This window comes from Cucurbita pepo, chromosome 17, assembly GCF_057944985.1.
Source record: "Cucurbita pepo subsp. pepo isolate OVF chromosome 17, ASM5794498v1, whole genome shotgun sequence".
NCBI lineage: Eukaryota > Viridiplantae > Streptophyta > Magnoliopsida > Cucurbitales > Cucurbitaceae > Cucurbita > Cucurbita pepo.
The window spans coordinates 3,605,277-3,613,461 of NC_141814.1; the positions used below are offsets into that span (position 1 = coordinate 3,605,277).

Consider the following 8,185-nt stretch of genomic DNA (forward strand, 5'->3'; position numbering starts at 1 on the left):
ATATTACGTGAGAGTGTCTCTATAGAAATGGGAGTACGGGTCTTGATCATGATGGATGAACTCGCAGACAGAAAGAAAGAAAGACGAAAGAAAGATGTAAATTTTTTCTCTAATTTAAAAAAAAAATAACGAAATAGAAAATTTGAAAAAGGAGATAAAATCTTAAATTATTCGTCAAGTAAACCCCAAGAGAGACTAATTCCAAAAGGCTTTTTTTAAAAAAAAAAAAAAAAAAAAAAAAAAAATATTATTACAAAATTAATCCATTGGCGATTGCCTGATTGGTAGTGAAGTGCGTTGTTTCGTAGACGGGCAGTTCTTCGCGATACCTTTGGATACCGATCGATGAGAGATTATCCAATTCGAACAAATCAGAGCTCGAACAACTACTCACTGCATCTTCGTCGTCTTCTTCATCATCTTCGTCGTCGTCTTCTTCGTCTTCGTCTTCGTTTTCTACTACTCTGTTTATGTACACATCGCCATTGATCTTCTTTTGGTAACTGTTCATCAGATCTGCTGAAGCTTCCTCTTCTAGACAATGGTCGTTTCTGAGAACGTTTCGCATAGTTGTTGCTGCCGCCATTAATCCGAGCTTGTCTTGAAGGCTTTTGTGTTCGCAAGCCCGAGAATCTTCGTCTAGGCAGAATCTGACCGATCGCTTTGTGCTGCCATTGTTGATGAGTTTCTCGCCGTTGGATGGTGTTTTGCTCAAACAGGACCTCGAGAATGACGATGCGGAAGAACACGTTGATCCTTGTGTGGATTTTGATTTTCTCATACAGGCGTCGGTTTGCTTGGAGGAATTTGTGAATTTCTGTTTCCTTGGACTTCCGCCATTGAAGAGCGAGTTCAGGAAGGTCGCGAGGCGGCCTCCTGGAGAGATCGGCTGCTTCACTTTCTTTAGATCGCCGTAGATTCTTAGCGCTTTCGATTTCGTCTTCACGAAGCCGTTTTCGTGCTTCGGTTTCTGATTAGGGATCGAGAATTTAATTTCGTCGCTATGGCCGTCGAATTCAGCCTCCTCTGTTCTAATCGGCCTCGGCCGATGCATTGTATAAGAAGACGACCTAGATTCCGATTCGGACGAAGAAAATCCCCCTCCTGAACTCGATTCCGAAGAACTCGAACTCGAGTTCATCAATTTCTTAAAATCACGATCGCGATGGTCGCGACGGTCGCGATTATCGCGATTATCGCGATTATCGCGATCACGAACATTCCTCGCCTTCCGATCGAAATCCGCCATGGAACTCTTTCGAACAACAACCTTCTCACTAACCTTCTTCTCCATCCACTTCTCAATCATACAAGCCCGGCGGAAATTCAACCTATCGTCTTCATCCTCCTTCATTGCAATACTCTGCTTCTTCCTCATAGTCTCTCTGTACAAGATGACCTTCTCTTCACCTTCGACGCCGTTGCTCTCATCAATGGAGCGGTAAATAGCGTCAAGAAGAGAAGAAGAAAACGACGGATTCTGCCTCCGGTGACGGCCGTGGCGATCTTGAGGCAGTTGCAGTTGCTGATCCCAAACATCCATGGACAAATAATTATCTACAAAAAGCTTGGAATTCAAACAATGTTTAGCGTGAAAAGCTGGGAGAGAAACAGAGAGGAAGGTATGATTATGGAGGAGAAAAACAGAGAGGAAGAAAGCGTTGAGGAGGGAGAGTGAAGAAGAGCATTAATGGAGTTCTTAGAGAGAGAGAAGAAAGGAGAAGGAATGATGAGAGGGGAAGGCCACGCCTGAGGATGAAATCGAAGAGGAAGAGAGAGAAAGAGAACAGAAAATGATTGAAGAGAGAGAGAGAGAGAGAGAGACAGAGACAGAGACAGAGAGTCTGTAAGGTTGTTCTTCAGAAGCACTTATAATAAGGGCGACGGCCATTCAGCGCTTGCACGGGAAGCTGGAAAAAGCCAGGTATGTATATATTATTTTATGATTTAAATTACACATTTTTCTCATCAAATTTGAATTTCATATATTTTCTAAATATATATATTCAACCTCCATGTTACTTACTTAATTTTGGAGTTTTTATGATTGAGTCACTAAATATAGTATTGATTTTCAGTTTTTTTTTTTTTTTTTTTTTGAAGTATTTCTTATCTTTTCTATCCTTAGGATTGTTTTCATTGAATGTGGTCTTGGTTCATTTATGTAATGACCCAGATCCACCGCTAGCAGATATTGTCTTCTTTGGATTCTAGGTCGTTACAAATTTAATAAGTAAACAAAGAGAGTCCGACCCTGCTGGATTCAAACCAGCGATTGGAGAAGGAAAGAATGTTGGCGAGGACGCTAGGCCCCGAAGAGGGGTGGATTGTGATGTCCCACATTCGTTGGGGAGGAGAACAAACCACCATTTATAAGTGTGTGGAAACCTTCCCCTAACATACGCGTTTTAAAGCCTTGAAGGGAAGCCCGAAAGGGAAATCCCAAAGAGGACAATATCTATTAGCGGTGGATCTGGGTCGTTACAATTTATGTATCTATTCCTTTACCTAAGTATCACAAAAATTATGATGTCCCACGTCGGTTGGGGAGGAGAACGAACACTCTTGATAAGGGTGTGGAAACCTTTCCCTACCAGACCCATTGAGGAAAAGCCCGAAAGGAAAAGTTCAAAGAGGACAATATGTGTTTATATTCATGATTATAATTGGATTTAAATGTTTTAATTGTATTAAAGAAAGAAAAGGAGAGGGATTGGAAAAGAAAGTGATGATAGTTTGTCAAGAATTGTGAGCTACAAGGTTTAGGTTAGCCTAGAAAAGATGTGACCAAATGATCATAAGAGAGTGTGTTCAAGGCTACAACCTACAAACTCTAAACATCTTAGGCCAAAGCCTAAGCCAAGTTGGTTACTAGTTTAGTTATATTTCTAGTGCCATCATCAACTTCTTTCACACCACTTCCACTCAACGAATGGACAAAGAATTCCGTAGTTTAACTCGATTCAGAAAATTTGTTGCTCGAGTTTGCCTAGTCTTGAGTGGTAGATCGAGTTCACACTCAACTGCGTCATCACAGCTGCGATGGGCTTCGGTGCTAGCTAGGTTTGGTAGCACGGTCTTCTCTTAAGCTTTTTCTTGGTGGAGAAATGGGAGCTGCACGTTAGCACTTGACTTTCTTTTCCGCGCGTTCTATGAAACGAGAAGCAAGAAAGAGAAAAAGCAGAAGTTACACAAGAACATGACCAGAGGTATATATTATTCTTCGTGTATCTAGGTCTGGTTCCTATATATATTATTAGCGAGATTTTAAAGTATGGATTAGGATTGGAAGAGATGTCCCTACATCTCGTTTCACTCTAATGTCATCCCTAATAGTTAGCTACATTTGAGTTGATGTTCAAAGTCGAGGGGCAAGAATTTAAGCAATGGTGGGTTAGGATGAAGAAGACACATTCCAGCCTCGTTTCACTCTGATGTCATCACAAATAGCTAACTAAGCTTGAGTTCGATTATAGAGTCGAGAGTCGAGAATTTAAATTGTTGTAGGGTCGAGATACAACTTTGTTTCATAGTATTATATGTTTATGTTTAGTATAGGTTAGTGTGTATTTGTGAGTAAAAAGGTCAACTAATGCGGCAGCTTCTCATTATAATTCTTTGGGCGCATGGGGCTTACAACTATTAAGGGATCCCTATAAAGCCCTAAAATTCAAATTTCAATATTTAGGGTTTTGCACTTTGCCCCTTCTCTAAGATTTTTTTATTTTTTAGTCCCTAAATCAATTAATTAAATTGTCCCTTTTGAGGGGTGCAAAAATAAAAAATTCATTCACACTCCCTTTTCTTCTCTACGTTCTTATTAGCTAAAGTTGGTTTTAGGGTTTTATTTTCATCCGACGTGTCTTTGAAACACGAGGTATCAAAAATAAAAAGCAAAAGTATGTTCACATGAACATATCTCAACTAGTTGAACACATATATTGTAATCGTCTAAACCCACCAGATATTGTTTACTTTGACCCGTTACGTATCGTCGTCAGCCTCACAGTTTTAAAGTGAGAGGTTTCCTTCATTCCCCTCTCTAATTGATGTGGGATCTCACAATTCACCCTCTTGGGTGCTAGCGTCCTCGCTGACATACCGCTCAGTGTCTAGCTCTGATACCATTTGTAACCGCTCAAACCCATCGCTAGCAAATTTGGCCCGTTATGTATCATTGTCAATCTCATAGTTTTAAAATACGTCTACTAGGGAGAGATTTCCACACCTTTATAAAAAAACGTTTCGTTCTCCTCTCCAACCAATGTGAGATCTCACATATATCATCAACCAAGAGATCAAAAATTCGAATCTCAACTCTCCATAGACATTATTCAGTAGAACTAGCATAGAACAAACTCTACTCTCTCAATCATTATATACGAAAATCCCATAAACCCGAACCATATTGAATGAAATTTATGAGTGCCCACCTAAACATAACTCAACTAGTTACGACACATATCCTCGAGCCAGAGACCGAGAATTCAAATCATCCCCCGCTCTCCAATTTTTTTTAAAAAAAGCTTAAAGGAGAACGAGAGGGTGCATGACATAATTCAATCATGTCTCTTAATTTTGGCCAAGTATATGGATCCTCAATGATGTTAATGTGACTTAAGTATAGAGAAACATGATCATCTCCCTCATTTTTTAATAACCCAAATGGGATCTCTCTTAGATCCAAATAAAGATTCATCATAGTGTTAGATTTCATCAACTTTGCTTTAGATCTTACACTTCATCAAACTTTGTGTTGTAAAAACACAACATTACCCACAAACACAAACTAATTATGCATTAATGCTTAATTGATTTATCATTTCAATTAAACCTTCCTCTTATTGATCATCATAATGTCAAGCATTTTTGGATTTCACACACAAAAATTGCAACGGTGGAAGTCCACTACCGCTAGCAGATATTGTCCTTTTTGGGCTTTTCTGCGTCTACGTCTATTAGTGAAAGATTTTCACACCCTTTACACCCTTATAAAAGGTGTTTCGTTCTTCAGATTTTCACACCCTTTACACCCTTATAAAGGGTGTTTCGTTCTTCTCCCAACCAGTGTGGGATATCATTTTCACACCCTTTACACCCTTATAAAGGGTGTTCGTTCTTCTCCCAACCAGTGTGGGATATCATAATTCAGTGAAAGGTTTTCACACCCTTTACACCTTACACCCTTTACACCCTTATAAAGGGTGTTCGTTCTTCTCCCAACCAGTGTGGGATATCATAATTCAGTGAAAGGTTTTCACACCCTTTACACCCTTATAAAAGGTGTTTCGTTCTTCTCCCAGCCAGTGTGGGATATCATAATTCAGTGAAAGGTTTTCACACCCTTATAAAGGGTGTTTCGTTCTTCTCCCAGCCAGTGTGGGATATCATAATTCATCGGGAAAGGTTTTCACACCCTTATAAAGAGTGTTTTGTTCTCCTCCCCAACCAATGTGGGACATCACAATCCACCTCCTTCACGGAAAGGTTTCCACACTTTTATAAAGGGTGTTTAGTTCTCCTCCCCAACCAATGTGGGATATTACAATCCACCCTCTTTCAAGGCCCAGTGTCCTCGCCAACACTCGTTCTTTTCTCTAATCGATGTGAGACTCCCACCAAAACCACTCCCCTTCCAGGCCCAGCCCAGCGTCCTTATTGGCACACCGCCTCGTGTTTACCTCCTTTTGGGGAACAGCCTCTTCGCTAGCACATCGCTCGGTGTCTGGCTGGTTTGCTAGCAAATATTGTCCTATTTGGGCTTTTCTTTCGAGCTTCTCCTCAAGGCTTTAAAACACATCTGTTACGGGAAGGTTTCCACACCCTTATAAATGGTGTTTCGTTCTTCTCCCCAACCAACGTAGATATCACAAAAATAATTATAGAAAAACAGATTAATTTGAAGAAACTAATCATGATTAGGTATGAAAGTAGAGAGATTTAGCATTATATAAACTTTGACATTTAGTTTCTAATTTTTTGCATTAAAGATAAGAAATTTTAATCATTTATGTTTTAGGTTTTGAGTTTAAACCCTAAAGAAATAATCACTCCCAAAATTATTAATTATTTGAAACATACTCAAATAATCAACAACAATCAATAGTTCCATTCTTGGGGTCTTTGCATGCTTACTAATTTTATTTAATTTAATTAATCTCTTAATTACCACCACTCCCACTCTTTTTAAATCATGATCGAAGCATGCGCCTTCATGCGCACGGGAAAGAACTCGTGATCTTCTATAGAGTTGACTAATCCGTTATTATTATTATCAAAAACAACATGAAATCGCTCCGTGTTTAATCTCGTGATCTTGTATACTGTTGACTTTTTAAATACGATTATTATCTTATCTTAAATGTGATAGATTATAATGTCTAACTCTAGAATTTAAATTCATTCATATAGGTATTAAAGTAAATTATTGTCATCCAAAATTAGAATTAATACAAAAATTAAATTTATAATTAAACTTGATTTATATATATATATATATATAATTGTTATTATTATCACTATTATTATTATGGGACAAGGAAATAGCTAGAATATTGTAACTGTAGTAGTTATTATCTCTTATATATTTTTAATAATAATAATAATAATATCTTTATTTTAAATAATATTTTGTATTATTTCTTTATGTTTTAATTATTATTATTATTTCTTCAAATTTTGTAATTATTACTATTTCTATATTTTTTAAATAAATAATAACTATTTCTTTATTTTTTTTTTAATATTTGTTATTATCTCGCTAATTTTTTTATAATAGTAAAAATTATTTCTTTATTTCCTAGTAATAATAATAATAATTTCCTTTTTTTTCTTCTAATAATCCTATAATCTCTCTATATTTTTAAATAATTATTATTGTTTCTCTATTTTTTAATTGTAACTGTAGTAATTATTATCTCTTATACATTTTTAATAATAATAATAATAATCTCTTTATTTTTAATAATATTTTGTATTATTTCTTTATTTTTTAATTATTATTATTATTTCTTCATTTTTTTTGAAATTATAATCCTATAATCTCTCTATATTTTTTTAATAATTATTATTGTTTCTCTATTTTTTTAATAATAATAATTATTATTTCTTATGCGTACGTGTGTGATTTTAGAGAGAGAGAGATGTTAGTGGGTAGCTTTTATTGGGATAATAATTGTGGTTGTGATCATAAACACCTTTTTTTAATCTTTCTTTAACAGAGATGTGATTTGATTAACCTAAAAAATATGGATTACTATCAAACAAACAGCTTAATCCAAGTAATTAAACATGAAATGAACTTATTATTAAATATATATTTTTATTATTATTATTATTATTATTTTAAAAAAGTGAATTTGTGCGTGCAAAGGCAAAAGGGGATTAAATAAATAAATAAATAAATAAATAAAGCCATCTTTTTGTTTTTTGTTTCTCACCCATCAAAAAATTCCTTTTTAAAAAAAAATATTAATAAATAAATTTTTTACTATCAAATTGGATGATAAAGGTGAAGAAAGAAGCTATGGGTATGGGCTACACACCACCAAAAAGTTGCTTTTCTTTTGTTTACATATTCCTCCTTCCTCACAAAGTCCAAATTAGTTGGCTATCTCTAATTCATTACTTTTCGATTTAGATTACAACCCGAAAAGGTTCGACCTCGAGGATAGAAAAGGTGTAGGTCGAAAAGAATCATAGAAATACACTTATTGCGTGCGAAGAGTTTTTAAAACTTACCTAGTTCTTGAGCCTTCGATTGTGGCATGTTTAGCCTTCTGATGTTTGAATTTGATATCTATTTAGTCTTTGGAATTTGAAACTCGAGTAAAACTTCATACACCAAGCATGTCAATTTTGAAGCTTCAAGACATAACTTTGAAAGACCAAACGTGTCGTTTTGAGAAAACGTAGGGACTTCAAATTCTAATGAAATAAAAGTGTGTTTTTACTGAAAACGACAAAACATTTACGTTAAAAAAAAAAAGTTAGGGACCCAAAAATGAATTGCAATCATAATGAGAAATTGATGATGGTGGGATGCTAAGTGCAACCTCCAATTGTTCACCACTTTGCAAAATTAGATTAGACAAATCTCAAAGGGGTTAGAATATCATGTCAAATATGCTCAAAATTTAACTTTATTAATCTTTCAACTTTTATAAAGTTCATCATGCCCCCAATG

General features: G+C 35.7%; 1 pseudogene; it reads right to left on the reverse strand.

The window, feature by feature from the left end:
• Window positions 1–230: 230 nt before the first annotated feature.
• LOC111778224 (protein BIG GRAIN 1-like A pseudogene) lies at window positions 231–1,989 on the reverse strand (annotated as a pseudogene).
• Window positions 1,990–8,185: the final 6,196 nt, after the last annotated feature.